The sequence below is a fragment of the Musca vetustissima genome, unplaced genomic scaffold, assembly GCF_032173495.1.
Source record: "Musca vetustissima isolate MV318-11 ecotype Yass unplaced genomic scaffold, APGP_CSIRO_Mvet_v1 utg5072, whole genome shotgun sequence".
NCBI lineage: Eukaryota > Metazoa > Arthropoda > Insecta > Diptera > Muscidae > Musca > Musca vetustissima.
In genome coordinates, this window is record NW_026884522.1 from 291,813 (window position 1) to 318,382 (window position 26,570).

The window sequence follows — 26,570 nt, forward strand, 5'->3', positions numbered from 1 at the left end:
AATCCTCTTCTCCATGTTTGGGTCATAATTGCGGTCTCTGGAGCGACCAGAAAATCAGACAAAGACCAGTAAGGAAAGTGGTAAAGTCGGACGGGGCCGACTATATGATACCCTTCACCACTTTGGGTAAATTCAAAAGATGAATCTTAACAGACGTCGCATTTTTGATTTTCACGAAACTTAACACACATCATTCTAGACTTTATGCAGTACGTTTTACCAAGTTTCGTGGAAATCGAAAGGTATACAGAGACTTTGGTACACCAGTTTCCTTAAATCGGACGAAAATATATATGGGAGTTATATCTAAATCTGAACCGATTTTCACGAAACTTAGCACACATCATTCTAGTCTTAATTCAGTACGCTGTGCCAAATTTCGTGCAAATCGAAAGATATTTAGGGACAATAGTGCACCATTTACCTTAAATCGGACGAAAATTTATATGGGAGCTATATATAAATCTGAACCGATTTTTATGAAACTTAACACACACCATTCTAGGCTTAATTAAGTACGCTGTGCCAAATTTCGTGCAAATCGAAAGATATATAGGGACTTTGGTGCACCATTTACCTTAAATCGGACGAAAATATATATGGGAGCTATATATAAATCTGAACCGATTTTTATGAAACATAGCACACATCATTCTAGGCTTAATTAAGTACGCTGTGCTAAATTTCGTGCAAATCAAAAGATATATAGGGACTTTGGTGCACCATTTACCTTAAATTAGACGAAAATATATATATGGGAGGTATATCTAAATCTGAATCGATTTTTCCCAATTTCAATAGGGTTCGTCCTTGGGTCAAATAAGTGACGTATGCCAAATTTCATCCAATTCGGATAATAAATGCGACCTGTACTTTGTTTACAATTTAACATGGACAGACAGACGGACGGACGGACATGCATAAATCGACTTAAAAAGTGATTATATGCATATTCTCAAAAGGAACCATGGGTCTATCTTGATTCCTTTTGCCTGTTACAAACATATGCACAAAGACATAATACCCTGTACCACAGTGTGGTGAAGGGTATAAAAAACCAAATTACAAAGAATTTGGTTGAAAAACGCGCTCAAGAACCTAAAAATACCGAAAATTGGGGGGTACCCTTATATGGAGGTTACCCGAATAAATTGACCTATATTTATAATTTATAGTGGAGAGATTTGCTACCTAATAAGAACTCGACGTACTAAACTACAGTCAATTCGGTCGAAAAATACGATCAGAACCCCCCAAAATACCAAAAATTTTGGGGTACCGTTATATTAGGACTACCAGAAAAACTGGACTTATATTTATAATTTTTAGTGGAGTAATTTGGTACCCTATAAGAACCCAATGTACAAAATTTCAGAGAATTCAGTTATAAAACGAGCTCAAGAACACCAAAATACCGAAAATTGGGGTACCCTTATATGGGGACTATCCGAAAAAATGGACCTATATTTATAATTTTTAGTAGGGAGATTTGCTACCCAATAAGAACTCAAAGTACCAAATTTCAGCGAATTTTGTCCAAAAATGCTATCAAAACCCCCAAAATACCGAAAATTGGGGTACCCTTATATGGGGACTATCCGAAAAAATGGACCTATATTTATAATTTTTAGTAGGAAGATTTGATACCCAATACGAACTCAAAGTACCAAATTTCAGCGAATTCATTTAAAAAACGTGCTAAATAACCACAAAATACCGAAAATTGGGGGGTACCCTTATATGGGAGCTATGCCTAAACGTGGACCGATTTTCTCCAATTTCGCCTGTTACAAACCGATTTTCTTTTGCCTGTTACAAACATATGCACAAAGACATAATACCCTGTAGCACAGTGTGGTGAAGGGTATAATAAAGTTTTTGGTCCATTTCATCTCCTAAATATTAACCGATCTTTACCAAAAACATTGGCCAGAATCCATCCTACATGCAAAATTTCGTGAAGATTGGTCCATAACTGTGGCCTGTATCGTGTTTACAAAGTATAATGGACAGACGGACACACATGTCTAGATGGACTCAGCTAGTCGAGATATGACGATCGGTATACTTTGGGTCTAAGGACAATATTTCGCGGCGTTACAAACTCTTGGGGCTGCACAAAGCTATAATACCCTGACAACATAGTTGTGTAGGATATAAATATCCGACTTTCAACATTTTGCAAATAATTCTCTATTTATTAAAGTGTGTATATCGGGGCGTATGATAATTATTATCACGATTGCTTATACGCCAGGTTTTAATAAAATTTGGGAAGCAACGTGTAAATAATTCATCTGAACGTTCACAGCATTCTCACTTAAAGGCCCCACCTCTTTGGCCCTTGTTTTAGTTACTACCATGTAATTCATCCATCCGAATAGACTAGCTAGCTATTCAGACAATTTTTAATAGAAATATGAACACTGAGCGAGCAAACGAACGAATGAATGAAATGCTGATGAACAAATGTCACCATTAACGGATGTAAAGCCCCGACAATCGTAACACAAACACGGAAAACAGTGACGTTAACTCTGACAGCTAAACTATCAACATTCTGTATAGTGTGTGCGTGTGTTTGTTTTTTATTTTCGTTTCGGAGGAAATGTGATGATGTTGGCACAAGTTCAGACTTTGATGGATGCATTTTGGAAAAATGACAAAATGATTTTCTATTGCACAGGGAAAATTGCGCAGCACATTACGGGCGTAAAAATCACTATATGGTATTTTTATACTCTACAACGAAGTGTGGGACGGGCTACGTTTTCATTGGACATACTTATTATAGATGTAAAGTATAAATATTTAAATTAACTCGAAAACATTTGTAACGATCATCAATGGGCCTGTCAAATTGGTCGCTATAATTGATAGTCGTTGCGATTTAAAATGTAGCGCCCCATATCCAACATGTCACTAAAATTGGTGTTGTTTTATACGATTTCGACTGTATGTGGAGTAACTCAGAATCGGCTCAGATTTAAATATAACTCCAATATAAATAACGCACCAAAGAACTCCGACTCTCTTTCCCATGGACAAACGAAAGGTCATACTTCAAAAGATGATCAGAAAGCAGTATTCAGATTAAAATATGGGTTTCTAACAACAAAAGTTACAGGTCCTATTTTTATATATCAGAGGTTTCGCTTAATACATTTTTTTTCTTCAAAACGAAGTCCAAAAATATGTATTGTTTTTGTACAGGACGACGTTCCTACAGACAACACTTTTTTGCAAAAAGTGTTGGAAAACCTTCTTCCGTATACTAAAAGCAGGATCTTCATTCTCACTTAGAAGGTCAGAGGCTCGTCTTCATCATTTATAGAAGGCTAGAGGCTACATTTAATAGAAAACTGCTTATAGACGATCAAGATATTCATAAATATCACAAGAGTATTCATCATTCTTTATTAAAGTTTAGATATCTACTTCTAATATAAAACCTCTCATAGGGTACCCAAGATCTTCATTAAGTGTATAGAAAACCAGCTATTCTTGTCATGGACAAACGAAAGGTCTTACTTAGATAGAAACAAAAACTGTATTCAGATTTAAGGTCAGAATCACCTAAACACAATAATAACAACACATTTTATTTTCAGATAATATCGTAGGCATTTTATTTTCAGATAAAACAAGATCCCTTTTTTAAGAGCCCATAATTAATATTAGCTTGGGGAAAAAGAAATCCATTATTTTTTCAGCAGATGACAGTACTGATAAATTTTTCAGTAAAAACTATTTTTTCCAAAATTTATTTACTCTAAAATGTATATCCATATAGTTTGAGGAAATCATCAAATACTTCATGGAAAGTCGTGTTCTACTTATGGAAGACTAGAAGAACCTCTTCCCATAGAAAGTGTGACCAAAGAAGACACTTATTGTGTTTGCCAAAATATTTAGCTGTTGAAATTAAGCGCCAAAAAATAAACATATCAGCGGGTCAAATGCATCAAGACTTTTTTGTGCAGAATCACAAAATATGTGATTTTTTGCATGTAATAATGACCTCTGAAGCGACGTGAAAAACTGACAAAAATTATGTTTTCGGTTCATTAAACCCCTAAATATCATCTCAACATCACCGAAAATTATAGGCGTCGTCCTTGACCATAACCGGAAAATAATGTAAAATTTCAAACCGATCATGTAGGCACTTCCGCCCTCTAGTGGGTAATATTAATACTAAAAAATATCATAACACATAAACACCTTTAAATATTTACGTATAACTCCCACATCCGAGTACATCCACCCATATACCACTGGTATCAATTCAAAGGTCAACCACTCCTCTTCTCGGGTGTTTATCCTTCATAATAAAAATTTTGTCATTTTTCACACAAATGTCTGCAGAATCACAAAATTGGCATTCTATGCCAATTTATTCCAGTAGTACAGAGACCGGATGTAGACCTACGTATTCTGATATGGTTTAGTATTAACATTTCCACACTAGAAGACGAAAATGTCGCGCTGATATCTCCTGTAAAATCCGACATCTGTATCTTTTGGTGTGATGATCGGATAATATGTATGAGATGAAATGTACTTGTGAACTTGTTTTTGTCGCTCTAGAGGCCACATTTATAACCAATAAATACGTGGAAGGGAATCTAGTAGGCTATTTTGTGGGAAAAAATTGAAACAAAATATATTTTTTAAAGCGGGAAGATGTGTTTATTATAACCAAGTTGTTGGCCCTTAGATTTACAAATTTTATTGACTTATATACTCGCTTCACACTAAAATGTTCGTAGGGGTTTTATGATGATAGATTAACATAATGTATTTTTTTCTTTATTAATAAAATGTGATCATCCAACAGGCAAGTATGGAAATTTTTTTCTCATAAGAATTTATAAATTTATTACACTTGCGGAACCTCCATTGAGAACATTTCTTCCCTTGGTGAATATTTACGCTATAAAATAAAAAATAGGTTTTGGTTTATTTGACCCTCGGAATATTGACGATCATCATCTAAACAGCCGTTCTAAGTATTTGGTCAGATACCTTTCACAGTGTAAAATATGTGATGTTCCGCATATCATAAGGGCCTCTATTTTCGGTTCATTGCACCCCCAAAATATCATCCCAACATCACCGCCCATAACCAGAAAATCATGTAAAATTTCAAAGTGATCAGGGCTACACTTCCGCCCTCTAGTCAGGTAATAGTAATACTAAAAATATATCACATAACACATAGACACTTTTAAATATTTATGTATAACTCCTACATCTTAGTTCATACTTGGTACATATATACTTGGTATCAATTTAAAGGTCAACCACTCCTCTTCTCAGGTCTATATCTTACAGGGGTTCATAATCCATTTTTTTCACACAAAGTCTGAGACATTAGATAAACAATCATCCTTATTCTTTGGCTGGATTCTCTTCGTGGTATTGGGGTTATAATTGTGGCCTCTAGAGCGACCAGATAAACAGGCAAAATTAAATTTGTTGGCCAATTTTATCCTCTTATTATAAAAAATCAATAGGATTCTTTTTTTACCAAACCCAACATATATGCAAAATTTCTTGACGATGGGTTCATAACTGTGGCCTGTATCTTGTTTAGAAATTGAAATGGACAGACGGACGGACACACATGTCTAGATCGACTTAGCTAGCCGATTTATGACGATCAGTATACTTAAAGGTGGGTCTAAAACCAATATTTCGCGGCGATGCAAACTCTTGGGACCAAACAAAGCTATAATATCCTGTAATTAAGTATCAGTAAAATTTTGAAAATTTTTTGGGACGGTACCACAAGGATTGGACTGATATGCTCCTTCTTAGAATAAGTTTGAAATAAGTATTATGAGGTGCAAAGTATGGACAAAATCAGTTACTCCCTTCGAAAGATATCATTCACAGCAGCCATACAGACAGACGGCCATTTATAAATTGACTCCAAATTGTATGAAAATTATTTGGTACAAAGAAATATGGGGTCTGGTACCAATATTTCGAGATAATGCGAAAATAAACATACCTACGACACGAAATTTATACAGTAGCTCTTGTAGGTTCAATCTCTTCTGTATCCCACGATCTTAGGTTAGGTTATCTTACCCTTATATGTTTCGTGAATGCTATTTCCTTTTTAATTTTTACAATATACACTTCATTAATTAAATGTCATTCCAGTTAAAATTACTCATATCGTATTTTTATGGCCACATTTGAGTCAACCAACACCAATACCTTGTCGTCTCTATTTATGTTTTATGGTTGCAAAGAATATTTTTTTTTTATTTGAATAGTCATGAAAGCAAACGTGCAGAGCACATAATGCAACAGTCGACGAATGCATATAAATCCGATGAATGCACACATGTGCTTTAACACTCACACGCACACACACACATAGACCCATGCACAAATACACATTTATGCCAGCAGCCATGCTTAAACATTCAAGTCAGTATGTTAAATAAACAAACATTAGGTGGAAATTCAAGTTAAATTAACGTCAAGCAAAGGGATGGCGGCGACGGCAATGACGACGACGCTGATGATGATGCTGATGACGACAACGTTGCTCAACGATGTATGCCTCTGACTGAGTGACTGACTGTGATGTGTTAATGTCGGCATATACTATTAATATATGTATATAGATGTGTGTGTGTGTGATAAAATGCCAGTGTATGTATTAGTAGTGTGCAACAATGCCTTTGTATTATTGTGCAATGTGCATTCATAGCCATATATACATACATATATACAGACGATACGTTTCATGTGGTTGCCAAAGACATAAATGTGCATTGTAAATGTTCATGATTATGCTGGTGATGACGATGACGACAACTACGGCTATGACTGCGATGATGATTATCATAATAATCAAACCAATGACGATTATAATACTATATGGCTTGTGTACTTATCTGTGTGTGTGATTGCGGGTGTTTGCCTTTGTGCAATGTAAAACCCTGCTGCCTGCCTGGCTTTTGTCATTATTATTGCCATGTTTGCTGTTACCGTTACTAATGTGGTAGTGTAACGTTTGTGCAGGCACTACAGATGAATATAACCACAACGCCCTCCGGCTATAATGACGGAAATGGAAATGCAAATGTTAATGTTGCAACAAATGTTACCACATATGGTTGTTTGTTGGTTCGTACGTTCGTTCGTTTGCACGACAGGACACAAAAGGACTGAACAAAAACAACGTAACGTAACGCAACATAACAAAAAATAAATGTTAACTTTAAATTCAAGGCCAGTTATTCATAGAAAAAGTTCATGTGCTTAGGCTTTTGGCGTTTTTTAGTGTGTGGGGGGGTATGGTGTGTTTTTACAAGGTTTTAATTATACTTTGACATTGCTCGTGAAACTTTTGTAAAGATAAACATGTAGAAAGTTTTGAATAATATTATTTGTATTTTACGTATTTTATAGTTGATGTTTAAAATTTTCTTTTGATTAGAGAAGTAATATTTTTGTTTTGAAAAAAAAAAAATAAATAAATAAATAAAATCTGAGTAAATTCAAATAAACTTACCAATTGGTGGTCTGGAGCGGATACGTGTTGTTGATAATAATATCAAGACTCATACGCCACAGAGGTTAACATTTGGTATGATAAGGTACTATGGTCACACATTGAGTACCTTTTTATACCCTTCACCACACTGTGGTACAGGGTACTATGCCTTTGTGCATATGTTTGTAACAGGCAAAAAGAATCGATATAGACACAGGGTTCGTTTTGAGAATATGCATAGAATCACTTTCTAAGTCGATTTATGCATGTCCGTCCGTCTGTTGCTATTAAATTGTAAACAAAGTACCGGCCGCATTTATAATTGGCCCAAGGACGAATCCTATTGAAATTGGGAAAAAATTGGCTCAGATTTATATATAGCTTCCATATATAGCTTCCATATATATTTTCGATTTGCACGAAATTTGGCATAGGTAAAAAGTTGTGTGGATTTATATATAACTCCCATATATATTTTCGTCCGATTTAAGGTAAATGGTGCACCGAAGTACCTATATATCTTTAGATTTGCACGAAATTTGGCACGGCGTACGGAAACAAGTCTAGAGCGATGTGTGCTAAGTTTCGTGAAAATCGGTTCAGATTTAGATATAGCTCCCATATAGTTTCGTCCGATTTTATGTAAATGGTACAACAAAGTCCCCATATATATTTCGATTTGCACGAAATTTTGCATAGCGTACTAAATTGCGCCAGGAGTGATGTGTCCCAAGTTTCGTGAAAATTGGTTCAGATTTAGATATAGCTGCTTTATATAGTTTCGTCCGATTTTATGTAGATGGTGCATTAATCTTCCAATATTTTTCCGATTGAGACAAAATTTTGCATAGGGTACTGAATTATGTCCTGAAGTTTTGTTGAAATCGGTTCAGATTTAGATACATCTCCCATCTCCCAACAATTAGTCTCTATTAAAGTCTATCGCCACTATACTGACAAATTCGTCTATATTCACTATAAGACCAATCGTTCTTTATAAAGTCCTTTGGTTTCTATACAGACCTGTGGTCTCTCTGCAGACATGTGTCCACTTACGTCGGCTTCTATACTGATCAATTGGTATTTGTAATATCTTAACGATTTGTATTTGTAAATCAAAATGGAATTGAAGTATATGGGCTATAATTAAAAGGCATATAAGGAAACGCAATTTTGGAGGGGGTTTCAAATCAAATGTTAATATATTAACATGTGGTACGGACCTCTATTGGTTAAGGTAGTACACTATTGCCAAATTGTGCCTCATCGATATATTGGGTATAACCCCCATGTTTCATTGGGCCAAATCCGTATTAGAGAATTTTGAGTCGACTAACAAATGTCTGGTTGGCGAGCACTATAACTCTCGAAGGGAGTAACTGTTTTCATCCAATTTTTGCACATCTTAATATTTCTTTCAGACTTAGTTAAAGTTCGAAGATGGGGAATATAGGTCCACTTCTTCTGGTACCTTCCCCACAAAATGTTCAACATTGTGCCAAAGAATAATCTTATAATATCATGCAAACGGACTATCCGATTTGAACCACGTTTTGTACAACCTATTAAGTTTACCAAGCCTAGATCAAGTCCGAAATTGGAACCCATTGGTTCACTCCTTTTGGTACCACCCCCACAAAGGGTCAAAATGTTCAATATTTAAAAATCCAATATCAGGTGAATGGAATGTCCGCTTTGAACCAAACTTTACACGGCCTATTACCTTTATCAAGCCTAGATTATGTCCGAAAATGGGACTTATTGGTCACCACACAAAGGGTCTAAATTTTAAATAATTATATCCCTTATCCCTCCACTAAAGCTACGTTGGAGTATCTACCACATTTAGCATCGTGACTCAACTGTGTTTTGAAAGCACATAGGTAATATTATTCTATAGATTACTAGAAGTCCTTTAAAGAAATTCGTTTAGAATTAGTGGATGTTCTTCAAAAAATATCCTTAAAAAAACATTTACTAATTGACAGGTATATATTAGGATTTTTATACCCTACACAACTATGTTGTCAGGGTATCATAGCTTTGTGCAGCCCCAAGAGTTAGTAACGCCGCGTAATATTGGTCCTAAACCCACCTGTAAGTATACCGATCGTCATATCTCGACTAGCTGAGTCGATCTAGACATGTGTGTCCGTCTGTCTGTCCATTATAATTTTAAACAAGATACAAGCAACAATTGTGGACCAATCTTAACGAAATTTTGCATGTAGGATGTGTTTTGGCCAATGAAGGCCATATTGTTTTTGGTAAAGATCAGTTAATATTTAGGGAATGAAATGGACTAAAAACTTTATTCTTGTATGATTTTCTGGTCGCTCCAGAGGCTGCAATTTTGGCCCAAACATTGCGAATTTTTACATAGAGAAGGGGATCGGGCCAAAGTATAAGTATGCCTGTTTTGATAAAGATCGGACAATATTTAGCGGGTCAAAATTTGTATTCAATGGCGTATATATTTGCTCCTGAATGACATGAAGCCGAGATGTTGATAGTATATCCGAAAGGAGTTGTTGAACTTTAAATTAATACCAATTTTTTTGTTGTATGTACTCGGATGTGGGAGTTACACGTAAATATTTACAGGTGCTTACGTATTCAGATATTTTTTAATAAACCATTACGACACTAGAGGGAGGAAATATAGCGCTGATCGATTTGAAATGTTCTATAAGATTCCAGTTATGGTCAAGGACAACGCCTGTAATTTTCAGTGATGATCAGATAATAGAAGTTTTAATTAATTCCCATATACAATACGTTATATATGAGATTTACATGTATTTTAAATTTGAACTTTTTGTAATGCAATGGTGGGCTGATGTGTCCCCTATTTAGACTTGATGTCGATTTAGTAAAAATATGTGTCCATCGGTGTCTTAATTGGATTTATATAAAATTCGGCAGAATTTAGTATTTTTTCTGATAGAAGTGCATCATTTGGGAAAAGATTCAGGTTTTGTAATAATTTTCAATTGTACACATGTCTGCACATTTTGTAATTGACTACCTGACTCTAAGCTCATTTATAAAGACCCTCTCCAGCTCGACTATTAGACATCTTGTCCATTCGCTCATCCAGAAAGGCTTCCTTCCCTTAAGCTAATCTGTAGAACTCACTGCTCTTCAACACTCTTCCCGCCTTTAAATACTTCCCACTTAAGTTTTTTTTTGCGTATAACACAATTTTGCACCCTTCTAGGGCTACCTTCTACTTGTCAATAAATACTCCCTGATTCTGCTCGTCTCTAAAGATCCCCTGCTTCTGCTTCACAGTGGGAAAAAATGCAGATCTAGCGCGCAGAAAATAAAAGTAGATGTTTTACTGTATGTTTATCGATATTTTGGATAAGAATAGACTTAGATGGACAATTTTAATTATTTTATGAAAAAATTTGGTAATTTTTTTTTTATTAACCCATTTTTTTTTTTTTTTTTTTTTTTTTTGGAAAAAACTTAAATTTTTAGGTGAAAATTACTATTTTGAAGCATTTGAAATATTTTATAATAAGCAACATTTTTCGTTATAACTAATTGTACTCCTAAAATGGAAGCTTCTTTTAAAAATTCCGAAACATTTGGAGGTTAAAAAGTGGTTTAAGGGCAAACACTATTATATATATATATATATCTTTATTATTGTTATTATTACATATCTAAAACATTAAACTATATATATTTTACAAAATTTAGGCGTTACTTATTAAATACTAATCACATTCAGAATCCGAGTTTTGATCTGAATTATTTGGTAGTATTGGATACTCCAGTAGTTTAAGGACCTCTTCAGATAGTGGCTCACCATATCGATGGTTAAGAGATGTACTACGAGACAAACATGATATTTTTGGATCAGAAGAAAATAGCAACCTATTGAAAAGATCCCTCATTGTTTCCTCGCGACTAATTTTTCAGGTGCACAGTTCCCTGTAGTTCCGAAAGTCCTTATTTCTGGATTTCATGGCTTCTTCAGACAACATTCCTATGGGCAAAGCTGCACATTTGATTATATCAGCTCCATGCACTAATATTTTGTGTATGGTTGAAGGCATATAGAACCAAAATATAATTCCACGAAAAGGATAAATGTTTCCTCAGTAAGTTTTTTAAAAGACTCTGCGTTAATAGCACATCCACAGGCCATGGTTGAAAGGATGATACTAAAATTTTTAATTAATTTTCCATCAACACCTACTAACGCCTAGCAGTATTGCCATCGTTTGTTGTTCCGGATACTGACTTAGGTGTGTTAATAACAATGTGCATTTCTTCCTTCAAATCATTAATGATGCGTGCCTTCCTTTTCTTCGAAAAGTGGCCGATCGGAGCTATTAATTTTCTACGTTTTCAAAACTAGTCGGTATGAAATGTGCAATATACATTCTAAACATCGAATCCTTGCATGTAAGGTAGACAGACCGTATTCGTATAAGTTGATGTTTGGGGTTAATGACGAAATTTTGTTGTTATCATTCATTACTTTTGGTGTTGCACCGCACCATAAATGTAGGTAAAACCGTGTATATATGATTGTTACACCAATGCTATTTTGTCAGGGTTCATTAAGTAGACCCTTTAACTGGGGTATTTTAAAAGACTCTTACAACCGATTTCGTTGTAATTTCAATTTTTATTTAGAAAGACATTTGGAATAAATGTATATTCAGTGCGTAAGTTTAAAATCAATGTTTGGAGCCGCTTACTTAAATACCCTCATTTTTATACTCACACCCAGTACTCTGGAATCTTAGGATGGGCATTTTGAACTTGTTTTTTCTTATCTGCTATGCTGTGATCTATTCCAAGTCATATTTGATGAATTATATCAAAAAAATTCACAAATTTTTAAATTTATTTGAACAAAACCATAAAAAAGCTTCCTACACCAAATTGAAATTATTTCAAAAAATTGCCATAAATCCGAGAGTCGCAGGAAGTCGCAGGAAAAAATTTAGTATGATGTTCTAGACAGACACACAAGAAAAATAAAACAAAAATCAACGCTGAACTCGACTGCACTCCATACTAAACCCCTATTTTAATTGAAGGAATTACAAAAACGGACCTTACATATATTCAGCCCGAAACACCTAAATTAAAATAACTTATGGGTTATATAACTATACCATTTAATTAAATACCAATACTATATATCAAAAATGGACAAAATTTTATAATAATATATTCACAGAATGCGCACGAGCATCGCAATTTTATACCTAAAAATGCCATTTTTAACATTGGAAAATTTTTCTATTTTAAATGTACCGTTATTCCGTTCTAGCTTATTAATTCGGATTATTTTATACGGACTTAAGTACTCTCAACACTCTACTTTAAAACTGCATTAATGTTTAAAAGTTTCCTTCAACTTCATTTTTTGATCGGTATTTTTTCCCACTGTGTGCTTGTCTCTAAAGGCACCCTGCTCTATTGCTCTATGAAGACTCCATTAAGTTCATCTACATCGACAGCCTTCAGCTCGCTAATAAAGACGTCTATAATGTTCCTCAGTTCCTCCACAAAGACTGTAGGTCGTCTATCAAAACTCCCTTCAGCTTGAAGGGGATTCTCTACTATTTTAAATTCTTAAAATAAATTATATTTTTCATTGAAATTTGTCACCCGTTTAGCTAAAATCCGCACATACCACAACAGCTGGTCACTTAACAATAGTGTTTGTTACTAATTATTGTCAGTTAATGAATCCAATTGATATTTATCATTATAGCATATGGCTGTATAGTTGGACGACTGGCTAGCTGACTGTCCGGTTGGATGGCAATAATAAGCCATGTTCATTGTATCTATGTATATGTATGTAAATTTCAAACATATAATATATGTTCTCGGTCCGTTTGTCCTTTGCCTCTGCTGTCATGCATAAATAATTCATCCGATATGCTAAATTTATAACCACAAAACATTTATTCAAATGAAATTTAACTGAAATTCAATTAAACACAAATATCCGAATATTGTTTTGTTATTTTTGGAAAAGGAAATAGGTGCGTGTTTGTGTATGTGGTTTTTAGGAAACTACTGGCAAAGTGACTAGTCACCTTTTAAATATGTAGCATCGCTGTGTAGATTTGTATTCGTCCGATAGTTATTTGTTTTAAAAATCCACTTCCAATGTATTTGTAATTTAGATGCTATTTTAGTGTGGAGGGGATATGGGTGGTCAGAAAGAGTTTGCTGGTGGGAGAGAAAGAGTGTGTGAGAGCGGGAGCCGACCAATGAAAGATAATGCAATGAAGGAAATATTCATTAATACTAATTATTTATGCAGCTTCCTGTATAAGTAAACAATTATAAATTAGTTTTAGCATTAGAGATACAAGCCAATTATTATGGATTATTGAGATATACAAGGATTATGAGATATAAATTTTTTCAAATTTAAAGGCCGAGAGTAAAATAGAGAACCAACATGAAATAAATATTTTACTCTAAAAAAATTTAAGACCTCAGTACCTTTTTGGCATTTTTTCTTCCCTGGATTTTTTTTTTCATTCCTAAGTCCTTTTATATTCCTGATAGCATTCATCTTTGCAACACCTTAATTTAAACACATTGTTTATATATTGGACTCGTTGACTGACTGCCTGATTGTTGATTCTCCGTTCAATTGATTTCCAATGCTAATCACGCCACACAATTTCTCTGCTTGATCTTGGTGTTTACCACAAAATCAAGAGTAGAGTACCTAAACATGGCACGCAACCACATAGATAAACTTTTGTGTAGTCTAAACAGCCAGCCAACAAACAAACAAGCGAACAATTGACAAGGACTATTCAACTGGTCAAAATGTTGTAAACCCGTCAACCTCCCCACCTTCCACCACACAATACACAAATAGTTTGCGTGAGTTCGCAAATAAACTCGAACCATACCGAACCATTGGTGCTTATAACGTATGACAATGACATCGACATCAATAGCAACAACAACAACATCGAGACAACAAGGACTATACTGTCACTTCTATGATAACAACAGAAATGATAATCATTTTGCTTTATTTAGAATATCCTGAAGCTATTTTCCTGTATCATCTCGACAATACAATACAAATGGCAAATGGTGCAGATATATATATGTGTGTGTTTGTGTATGTTGTTTATGTGTGCACTAGAATATATGGGTTCTCTATGTAGCATCACTTTACATTCATAAACATTCAGGGCGCACTCAAAATGCACACTCACACATTCGCAAAAGAACAAATAAAATATTTTATAAACAGAATGTCTGGAAATATGGAAAACACCCGGAGAAAAGTTATTAGGGTTATTCAAAATTAAATTCAAGGTTATTGGATTTTTAAGAGAGCATTATAGCCCTATATAGGCGCGGATTTAATATTTTTCCGAAGCGTTATTTATAAATTTTTTTTTTTTTTTTTTTTTTTTTTTTGTAAGACGCGGCCTAAAAAATGCGTTATTTATAAAAAATATTTTTATAGCCGTATGTAAAACGCCGTGACTCGTTAAAAATATTTTTTTTAATCCTATACAAATCTTGAATTTTAAAAAATATATTTTTTTGTAAACTTATATTTTATATTTATTATTATAAATACGGCGTGGATTAAAAAAAAAACAACCCTATATAAAATTTTTAAATATATTTTGTCTTAAAACCCTATATCAGATGCGGATTTCTAAAAATAGTTTTTATAACCCTTTATAAGTAGTGCAGGAATGGCGTAGGGAATGATAGATACCAAGCAACGGCTCTGATTGGCTTTTAACATGGCGAAGTCCAGGCTTATCTTGATCCCTCCTTCATCTCAATTGTGGACACTGACCTCCCCGTGGTGCCACCTGGAGTACCTATTTTCATCACCCAATGAAATAGTGAGCTAATATGTGCCGTGAGTTCACCCATAAGAACTATAAAAATGGTTTGAGGCGTCAGGTTAGTTGCCCACACTCGGAAAATCCCACCTACTATGAAAAAGCAAAGAAAAAGAAAACCAAACCCTCCAAATGCTGACGACCCCCGAAAAAATTTTAAAGGACCACGATCTGCGAATCTGCACTTGGAAGGTGCGCACGTTGTACAGAACAGGTGCAGTGTCCTCTTTAGCGGATATTATTGCCTTACAGGAAATGCGAAGGAAAGGGACAGGCGTAAGTAAATCAGATGATTACGCTCTGTATTATATCTGCCATGAAACGAGACGTGAATTTGGCTGCGGATTTATGGTTAACATGATAAAAGACCTCGTCTCCAAATTCACTCCAGTAGATGAGCGAATTGCTATAATCCGTATAATAGCGCAGTTCTACTACATCAGTCTCATTTGCGCCCCTGCTCCGACCGAAGATAAAGATGAACAGACCAACGACATATTTTATGAGTGCCTAGAAACAGCATATGACCGTTGCCCTGGCCATGACATTAAAATTATGCTAGGAGATTTTAATGCAAAAATCGGAAGGGAAGATGTCTTTGGCCCCACCGTCGGAAAATTCAGCCTCCATGAAGAAACACCAGACAACGGCATGAGGTCGATTGACTTCGCGGCATCAAAAAAACATCTCGATATACACAAGGCCACTTGGATTTCTCCCGACCGAACAACGAAAACTCAAATCGATCATGTTGTGATAGACGGAAGGCATTTATCCAGTGTTTTAGACGTCCGATCGATCCGAGGGTAATTACCTTGTGGCAGCCAAGGTACGCAACCGTCTTAATGTTGCAGCAAAGGTGTGATCTAATGTACCACGGAAATTTGACGTCGAAAAGCTGCAAACACAACAGATAGCAAAAGCCTATTCCGCTCAACTTACCCACCTGCTTGACGAAAGCACTTTTTGTCCCGATAATAGTATAGAAGCACAATAGCAAAGAATTGCCCACACTCCCTACATACTGCAGCAAAAGCAACACTTCGGTACCAAAAACCACCACCAAGAAACCCATGGTACGATCAGGACTGCTACTGATGTAAAAAACGCAGCGTATAGGGCAACCATGCAGGCAGTAGCAACACTTAATCTGATGAAAATTTATCGGGAGAAAAAGAGAGAGGAGAAACGTGTTTTCAGAAAAAAAGACGAAAGAAAAACGGAGTCAGAATGAAGTCCGGAAATTTTACCAACGAGTAAAACACCAAACCGAAGGTTTTAGTACAAGCACATCCTCCTGTAGAGATGAAGAAGGAAACCTGGTGACAGATACAGACAGCGTGTTGAAGATATGGAAGGAACATTTTGAAAAGCGTCTGGTATCAGATAGTGGCGGTGAAGAAGATACCCCAGAACCAATAAGAGATGATGGCATAGAGTGTATAGCACCTACCCAAGATGAGGCCATAAAAGCAATTAATCGGCTCAAGAACAATAAGTCAGCAGGAGGCGATGGCATACCAGCCGAACTATTCAAGACTGGTGGTCAGATGCTGGTCAGGAGCATGCATCAGCTGATTAGAAGAATTTGGCTAGAGGAATGCATGCCCAATGATTGGAACCTTAGCATTCTGTGTCCCGTGCACAAAAAAGGAGACAAGACGATATGTGCCAACTATAGATGAATTAGCCTTCTTCCCATCGCATATAAAGTGATATCCAGTGTGCTGTGTGAACGATTGGAGCCAATGGTCAATGGCATTATTGGACCATACCAATGCGGCGACTTCAGACCTGGCAAATTCACCATTGACCAGATTTTCACTCTGCGTCAAATCCTGAGAAAGACCCACGAAAACACATCGACATATATTCGACAGCTCTATCCGTTCAGAGGTGTTTAAAGCCATGTCTACGTTCGGTATTCCTGCAAAATTAATACGGCTATGCAGAACTTTAAGTGGCACAAGGTCAGCAGTTAAAGTCGGGAAGGACCTATCGGAGCCCTTCAATACCGAAAAGATGATTCAGACAAGGTGACAGTTTGTCGTGTGATCTTTTTAACATCCTGCTGGAAAAGGTCATACGAGACGCAAAGAAATTACATCAATATAATGGGTCGAACATTGCGAGCGGTAACAGCCACCTTTGAACATATTGAGAAGAAGTCTGTCAAAGTGGGTCTGGCAGTAAACGGCGAAAAGACCAAGCTGATGGTATCAACGCGCAAGACGTCCAGTAGACTCGGACCAACTGTGGAACTTGAGAACTACCTTGGTACCACCATAAATAAAACGAATGACATCAGTTTTGAAATTCGGAGAAGGATTGTGATGACCAACAGATGGTACTATGGTCTAAGTAAGCAGTTTAGAAACAAGGCCACCTCCCGCCAGACCAAACTCACACTTTACAAGACGCTGATACTACCCGTGCTGTTATATGGATCTGAAGCATGGGTACTTGCGCAAGCATATAAGGCAGTTCTTGGGGTGTTTGACAGAAAAATTCTCCGAAAAATCTACGGGCTGATCTGCGTCGACGGTGAATATCGGCGTCGAATGAACCACGAGCTTTACCATTTAAACGCGGACATCGACATAGTCAGTCGTATTGAACTGCAGCGACTAAGGTGGCTAGGCCATGTTGTGCGAATTAATGAGAATGCCCCAGCTCAAAAGGCATATAAAAGCGAGCCTACTGATGGTTCCCGTAGAAGAGGAAGGCCACGAATTAGATGGAAAGACCAAGTAGAAAACAATATCTGGGAACGTTGAGAAGATGTGCACAAGACCGACGCGCTTGGAAATCTCTTTTAAGCTCGGCTTATGGAACAAGCGGATTGATTTTAAAAATATATTTTTCGTTTATCTATAAACTAGTTTACATAATTTATTTCTCACCACTATATACTCCCATACTAGCAAAAATATATAAATTGTCACTAAGTTACTTCACATATACATATATCTACATTTTTGTTGGCAATTGTTTGACTAAAATTGCATTGGTGTGTATGTGTGTTTGTGAACAACAAAATACACCATGAGCAGAAAAATCAACTATAAACACGTACAATTTGCAAATATGTTACACAGGTGAATTGTTGCACTATAACCCCTAAATTCAGGACTAACGACAAGTCTTGCCTCTGCTACGTATTTAATACAGAAACGCACACACACATACAAATAAACTGAGAAGGAGACAGACGAGCAGCTGAACGTATTTAGATCTCTAATGATAGCAATAATAAATAAGGATGTCGTGTGCATGGTTTAGATATATGTGGTTATGATTGTGTTGTGCTATGCTAATGTCCGTATGACTGTTTGTTGGTCTGTCTGTCAGTTTGTGTTTTGTCGGTATAGGCATAATCAACAATTGTTGTTGACAGTTTTCTTACTTAAACGTAGCCCACATACCATGCCTTACCATCACCACCACCAACAACAACAAATATTAGATTACAACTATCCTCAAAAATAATATAAATATAGATGTACTTCACGGTGGCAATTTTCCGCCATTTCCATATATAGAAGGTAATAAAATATGTGGTAGTGTATACCTGTAAAATATTGAGAAAAACGCAAATATAGTTTCGAATAAAGTCTAGGACTAAGTATCTGGTCGATTCCCAAGTTATCGATCGAGAGATCATCAAGGACATGGGATAACCACATTGGGCATGATGCTGCAATAAAGCCATGATAGTGATATTGCTGTAATTCTGGGCCTTCCTTTCACCGGCATACATTTGATAGCGCACGAGCACCTGGTAGCTATAAGGCGTGCATTTTTACAAATATTTTGTACAGCCCAATATAAGGTCAGAATTTGGAATAATATTTATAAAAATAAATATATATAAATAAGTTTAGAGCGTATTATAAGGCGTGGAGTTTTAAAAATATTTTTATCTATACTAATAAAAGGGTAAAGTGATTGACTGACTGATTTAAAGATTCATCAACGCCCAGACGAAACGGCTGAAGCTAGAATCTTGAAATTTTGGGTGAGGGTCACTCTTGGTCCAAAGGATTTTGGTCTGGGATTTTGGAAATTCGTACAAGAACGGTACGAAAAGTACTAAAAGTGATTTGGCGAACCGTTAGAGCTAGGACTATGAAATTTGGATTTGTGGTCGCTGATGGAGTGTAGGATAGATGTACCAAAGGATTTTTGGAAATTCGAACTATAACTATCCAAAAAGTACTAAATCTGGTACAATTTCGTGGCATGTGAATGCATAAAGGTAAAAAGTTGAAATTTGGAATGCGAATTAGGGTTGCGATGTATTTATTTATTTAAGGAGATGGTTTTGAAAGCGTGTACTCATGCTACGAAAAGTGCTATATGGTACTATCTTTGGTACAAATCAGAGGTAGAAATCGAGCTGGAATCCTGAAATTTAAAATTAACACTACCGTCGGAGTGTACGATTGGGATATGTACGTAGTTTTGGATTTTTTTTACATATGTGTACGAAAAGTACTAAATCGCACTATAATTGGTACAATTTGTATTTGGGTGAACTGATAGAGCGAGAACAATGAAGTTTGGAGTCAGGATCATTGTAGAGGTGAAGTATTAGGGTCAGGATTTAGTTTAAGAAATTAATACTTATGGATACTAAACAGTACTAAATTTGGTACAATTTGAATTTTAGGTGAACCAATAGAGCTTATTTTCTTACTTAGCTGGCTTGTTACAGAACGGTTGTTCCATAAGCCGAGCTTAAAAAAGATTTCCAAGCGCGTCGGTCTTGTGCGCAAATCCACCAATTTGAAAGACCACGTTCCAAGATGTTGTTTTCTACTTGGCCTTTCCTTCTACGGGAACCATCAGTAGGCCCGTTTTTATACGCTTTTTGAGCTGGGAAATTCTCATTCATCCGCACAACATGGCCTAGCCACCTTAGTCGCTGCAGTTCAATACGACTGACTATGTCGATGTCCGCGTTTAAATGGTAAAGCTCGTGGTCCATTCGACGCCGATATTCACCGTCGACGCTGATCAGCCCGTAAATCTTTCGGAGAATTTTTCTTTCAAACACCCCAAGAGCTGCCTCATCTGCTTGCGCAAGTACACATGCTTCTGATCCATATAATAGCACGGGTAGTATCAGCGTCTTGAAAGTGTGAGTTTGGTCTGGCGGGAGATGGCCTTGTTTCTAAACTGCTTATTTAGACCATAGTAGCATCTGTTGGCCATCACAATCCTTCTCCGAATTTCACAACTGATGTCATTCGTTTTATTTATGGTGGTACCAAGGTATATAAAGTCTTTAACTCCCTCGAAGCTGTAGTTCTCAAGTTCCACAGTTGGTCGGAGTCTACTGGACGTCTTGCGCTTTGATACCATCAGCTTGGTCTTCTCGCTGTTTACTGCCAGACCCACTTTGGCAGACTCCTTTTAAATTTGTTCAAAGGTGGCTGTTACCGCTCGCAATGTTCGACCCATTATATCGATGTCATCGGCGTAGGCGAGTAAGATGTGTTGTTTGGTGCACAGAGTGTCATTTCTGTTCATCTTTGCGTCTCGTATGACCTTTTCCAGCAGGATGTTAAAAAGATCACACGACAAACTATCACCTTGTCTGAATCCTCGTTCGGTATTGAAGGGCTCCGATAGGTCCTTTCCGACTTCAACAGCTTACCTTGTGCTTGTGCCACTTAAAGTTATCCTGCATAGCCGTATTAATTTTGCAAAAATGCCGAACGTAGACATGACTTTAAACACCTCTGAACGGATAGGGCTGTCGAATGCGGCTTTATAGTCGACAAGTTTTGGAAATTGGTACTACTGTGTACTAAATTTGGTACAATTTTATTTGTGGGTGAACCGATAGATTTGGAATCCTGAAACTTGGATTATCGATCACTGTAGGGTGATGGTTAGGGTAAAGTAGGAAGTTGTGGAAATTCGTACTACTGTGTATTTAATTTGGTACAGTTTGAATTGTGGGTGAACCGATGGAGTTGGAATCCTGAAACTTGGATTAAGAATCACTGTGGGGTGACGGTTTGGGTAAAGTAGGAAGTTTTGTGTGGTGGGTGAATCACTAGAGTTGAAATCCTTAAATTTGAATTTGGAACCATTGTGGGGGTGAATGCTTGGGTTAAGTAGGAGGTTTTGGAAATTCGTACTTCTGTGTACTATATTTAGCACAATTTGAATTGTGGGTGAAATCCTTAAATTTGAATTTGGAATCATTGTGGGGGTGTAGGATCGGGGTATGCAGGAAGTTTTGTTGGATGGTTGAGAAGGGTACTTATGGAAATGATGTGAGCTAAATGGAACTAAATTTGGTAAAATTTGGATTTGGGTGAACCTTTAGAGCTCAAATCATGAAATTTGGTACTGAATGGTACTCAAATTCAATTTATGGTCGATATTAATGTGTTAGCGTGGATATTTAAAAATATTAAAAATATTTTTTTTACACTAATAATGAATCTTCTTAAAGAGCGTCACTTAATGACGAAGGTCGTCCAAAAATGAATACGAATAGCTAAAATATGACCTGGGTTATTGAACATTTCATTCTATAGATTTTCTGTTATAAAAGTAGAAGTTCATGGCGTTTTGCGATATTAAAAAAAGTCTGTCCAAGGCTCTTCTATTTTTTCTCTTGAAATTGTTGTAAAGAAATTTGGAAAAAATATTAACCTGATTCGTTTATAAAATCACCATAAGTGCCAAATAATGTATCCAAGCAATTGGCGGTGAAAGTTTTAGAAGTGTTCAAAAAAAAAGAAGCAATTAGAGGCACTTACATTTTAATGGCGGATTGTTTGAGTTAGGACCACCACGCGACCCTCTAAGATGACTTTCTTATTTATCCGACTCAATTGATTATAATAAATTCAGATTAAGATATTACATTTTTATCCAATTTCGTCTGAATTGACATTTATCATAACCTACTGAAAGAACATTTTTCTATTTTTTTCTTAAACAATTATATTATTTTTATAAAATCAACTAATTATTTATTTATGTTTTTCTTTTCATGTGTCCTGAATTCATATAACAGGTAAGTTCCACATTTCTTGTTATTAATATACTCTTTGATATTCAACAACTATAAATGAAACCAGTGAGCGGAGCAGTATAGTCGGACGGGGCCGACTATATGATACCCTACACACCTTCCACTTCTGTGGTTCAATATATTCTGAGCTTGGGCAATATTTCGCGATATTTGAACCCTCTTGACCGACTAGATGTCAACAACTATTTCTAATATTCAGTAGACGAGGGCTGTACTTGTCCAGATTCTCTTTACCGTGGGTTATGTTGTGATGTTGGGCTTTCAATTGTGGCCTATAGATCGACTCGAAAACAAAAACACAAAAAAAAAACCAGTGAGCGGAGCAGTATAGTCGGACGGGGCCGACCATACGATACCCTACACAACTACCACGGAATTCTAACTTTCTGCGGAAGTTTACTCCGATGTTTACTCGTGATATTGCATCCTCTTGCCCGATTAGAGGTCAACAGAACATTTTCCTTGCATTTTCGAATATTCAGTAAAGCCCTTCTAATAACTTGTCCAGATTCCCTTCACGGTGGGTTGTGTTGTGATTTTCGGATTATATTCGACTCGAAAAAAATTAAGTTTTCGGTCCATTTCATCTCAAAATTTTAATCTGATCATCACCGAAAATTATAAGCGTTGTCCTTGACCACAACTGGAACTTCAAAAAATTTCCAAAGCGATCAGCGCTATATTTCCGTTCTCTAATTTGGTAATGGGTTACTAAATAATATCTAAATACGTAAGCACCTGTACATATTTGAGTGTAACTCCCACATCCGAGTACATACGACAATATAATGGGTATCAATTTAAAGGTCAACCACTCCCCTTGGATATACTATCAACTTATAATATACGCTATAGAATACAAATTTGTCATTTTTCACACAAAAGTCAGGGTCCATTTGACCCGCTCAATATTGACCGATCTTTATCAAACCGGCATGATTATTCTTTGGCCCAATCCCCTTCTACATGTACAAATTCTAGATGTTTGGGCCATAATTGCGGCCTCTGGAGCGACCAGAAAAACCGACAAAAATTAAGTATTTGGTCCATTTCATCCTCTAAATATTAACCGATCTTAACCAAAAACAATAGGGGTCTTCATTGGCCAGAACCCATCCTACACGCAAAATTTCGTGAAGATTGGTCCATAACTGTGGCCTGTATCGTGTTTACAAATTTAATGGACAGACGGACAGACGGACGGACACACATGTATAGATCGACTCAGCTAGTCGAGATATGACGATCGGTATACTTAAAGGTGGGTCTAGGACCAATATTTCGCGGCGTTACAAACTCTTGGGGCTGCATAAAGCTATAATACCCCGACAACATAGTTGTGTTGGGTATACTAATTTAAATAAATGAAATACAAATTTTGAAATCATTTCCAAAACTATTACATTGCCACCACTGATCTCCATTTATCCTTAACATCACTACAGTTTTCAATTGCCAGTTCTAGTAAGGAATGCATTGCTACGTGACATCGCAAGCCACCATCTGTAACCAACTGCTGCTTTCCAGTCGTACAACAAACAAACAAATACAGTTACAGTTACCATTACAGACTCAGGTTTTTCGGTATTTAGTTGGGAGATTATCTATAATTGTGTGTGTGTGAACGAGTGTTTGTGTGCCCGGGCATTTTACCTCAGAACATCTTGGCCGCTAGAATTTGAGGTTCTTAGCTCTGCTTAGGGTAATAGTAACTAAATTTTATGACTTGATAGTAACGATGTGTTGTTTAACTCAACAAATGGTTTGTCTTTCTCTATTTTTCAATATTTACGACTGGAATTCGCATAGTTTTCTTCTTCTTTTTCTACTTCCTTGTCTGCATACCCATTTAACCAAAGTTATTTGTGAGTTTGTCTTTCGACTTGGCCTGGCTGGATGGCTTGCTGGCTGTCTGGCTGGCATTGACAAAAGAACTTATACGCTCTTTTGCCTTTATAATAAAATTAAATAGAAGAGCTAGAAGTGGACTATCATCTGATATTCAACCGTAAATTACATGTGCTTTTGATAGGTTTCTATGGTGGAAGTTGGTAATTTAATTTTACCTATTGTCAGTTATGTTTATAAATTATTTATATATCTATTTGTTGTAGTTGTTGTATTTAACTAATGGTTGATGTATAAATATTTAATGACTTGTCTTCACCTTGATTACAGGTGGGTTTGCGTAAGAGAAAATTGTGGATTAGTTTGAAACTCTGCACATCTGAACTATTTTAAAATATTAGCTGGTTATTAAAAATTTTGTAAAATGAACTGTTTTCTACTGAAAAATCCAAAATGTCTATCTTTAGACACATCAGTTGGAAAATAAGTTTAGCTTTATATAAATGGAACGGACGCGTATATAGGGGGCTATATCAAAACATGGATCTATATTGGAAGTCCTCCATGAATATGGATGGTCAAATTTCTGCCGCTTCCATTCAAGACTGTAGTTAAAACCTTCGAAAAGCGACAGAATATCTACATCGACGATCTGAAATATTAGTTAGTAGCATATGTAGGTGTGCTGTAGGTCAAGGGATGTATCATTTGCCTGTCGCGTGTCTTTGGTTGCTACATCTCGTCACTTGTTCGCGGATCGTTCACATATCTACAGAGACTTTATAGTCTGTATGAAAGACCATATAGAAAAAATATGACCCGAGGTCTTGGGAATTTAATTTTATATATTTTTCTATAAAAAAAATAACTCCAGAAGTTTTGGAGTTTGATACGAGGTCTTGAAAATATCTTCCAAAGAACATATTTATTCACGAAGTCTTCGGAACATCCACACGATGTTAAAATTCCACTCAAGGCCTGAATGAAATAAAGATCAGCTTTGATGCCGTGGGATTCTTTTTATTAAAGAAAGCGCATCCCATAGGTCTTCGTCGTTGAGTTGAAACTAATGAAACTATGTCAATTTTCTGGTCCTCAATCAAACCAAAAATATGTCCTGATTTCTTGCAAATTTTGTTTGTATTAAAAATGTCAGATATATTGCAAAGGCCAACATAAGGTACTGTTGCCATACAGGGTGAGATGAAAAAACTGCAACCAACTTCAGTCTGCTGTCATTATTCCAGTGACAGCTCATAAAATTATTCCAGTGGCAGCTCAGAAAAAAGGGTATTCGTGATGGAATTCAAACGTCAAGGTGTGATTTCTTTATATTTGGCTGTAAACCACATCGTGAGAGCACTCCAACATTTAAATGTGAATAAATATTTTGTGTCTCGTACATTGCTCGTTACCGTGATACTGGTAGCGTAGACCGACGTCAAGGAAGTGGACGGAAGAGAACAGCAACATCAGCAGAAATGGTTCGAAAAGTAAAGAATCGATCAAGTCGCTTCCGAGTGGCCGAAAAATGGCTCGTGAGCTGAACATATCGCTATATTCCATTCGGCAAATATTGAAAAATGAGCTTGGGGTAAAGCCATTGAAATTCCAGCGCACAATGGCCACCAAAATCTCCGGATACCAATCCGTTGGACTATTGTGTCTGGAGTATTTTAGAAAGCAATGGTGTCACTAAAAAATACCAGAGTGTCGATCACCTCAAGCAAGCGCTTCGCCGGGAATGGGCCAAAATACCGCAGAGCAAAATTCGGGTAGCGTGTGACGGTTTCCTTGGCCGTTTGAAGGCCATAATTCGTGCCCAAAGGTGACCAATTCGAACAAATCTAAACTTTTTCTAAAATTTAATGCTATTTCCGAAATTTTTTGCTTTTATTCAATAAAATTTAAAAAAAATTAATAATTATGGCGTTTGACTTTGTTGCAGTTTTTTACCTCACCTTGTTCATATACTATATCGATTTTCTGGTTCGTCATCCTTTCTATATAAACAGATCGTCTGCAGAGACTCACTGATCATTGAACTCGTCTATTGAGACTTTCTGGTATTTCAGCTGTATAGAACCTTAGAACCTCCGTGACATTCCAGCCCGCCGAGGAACTCTGATCCTTGAGCACGTTTATTTAAATTCTCCGGTTCTTCAGCACATGAGAGGAATCTCCTTGGCCCTCCATCTCATCCATAGAGATTCGCTAAAGTCCTCGGAATCTCTTTGCAAAAGTTCACACCACAATC

The 26,570-nt window shown here is 36.4% G+C and overlaps 1 long non-coding RNA gene across 1 annotated transcript in view; it reads left to right on the plus strand.

Moving 5' to 3' along the window:
- The window catches only part of LOC133331490 (uncharacterized), a 42,945-nt gene extending 16,708 nt beyond the window's left edge, over window positions 1-26,237 (plus strand). The window contains exon 2 of the long non-coding RNA XR_009754385.1: window positions 26,142-26,237. This is a non-coding gene — a long non-coding RNA (uncharacterized LOC133331490). The remainder of the gene's footprint in view (window positions 1-26,141) is intronic.
- Window positions 26,238-26,570: the final 333 nt, after the last annotated feature.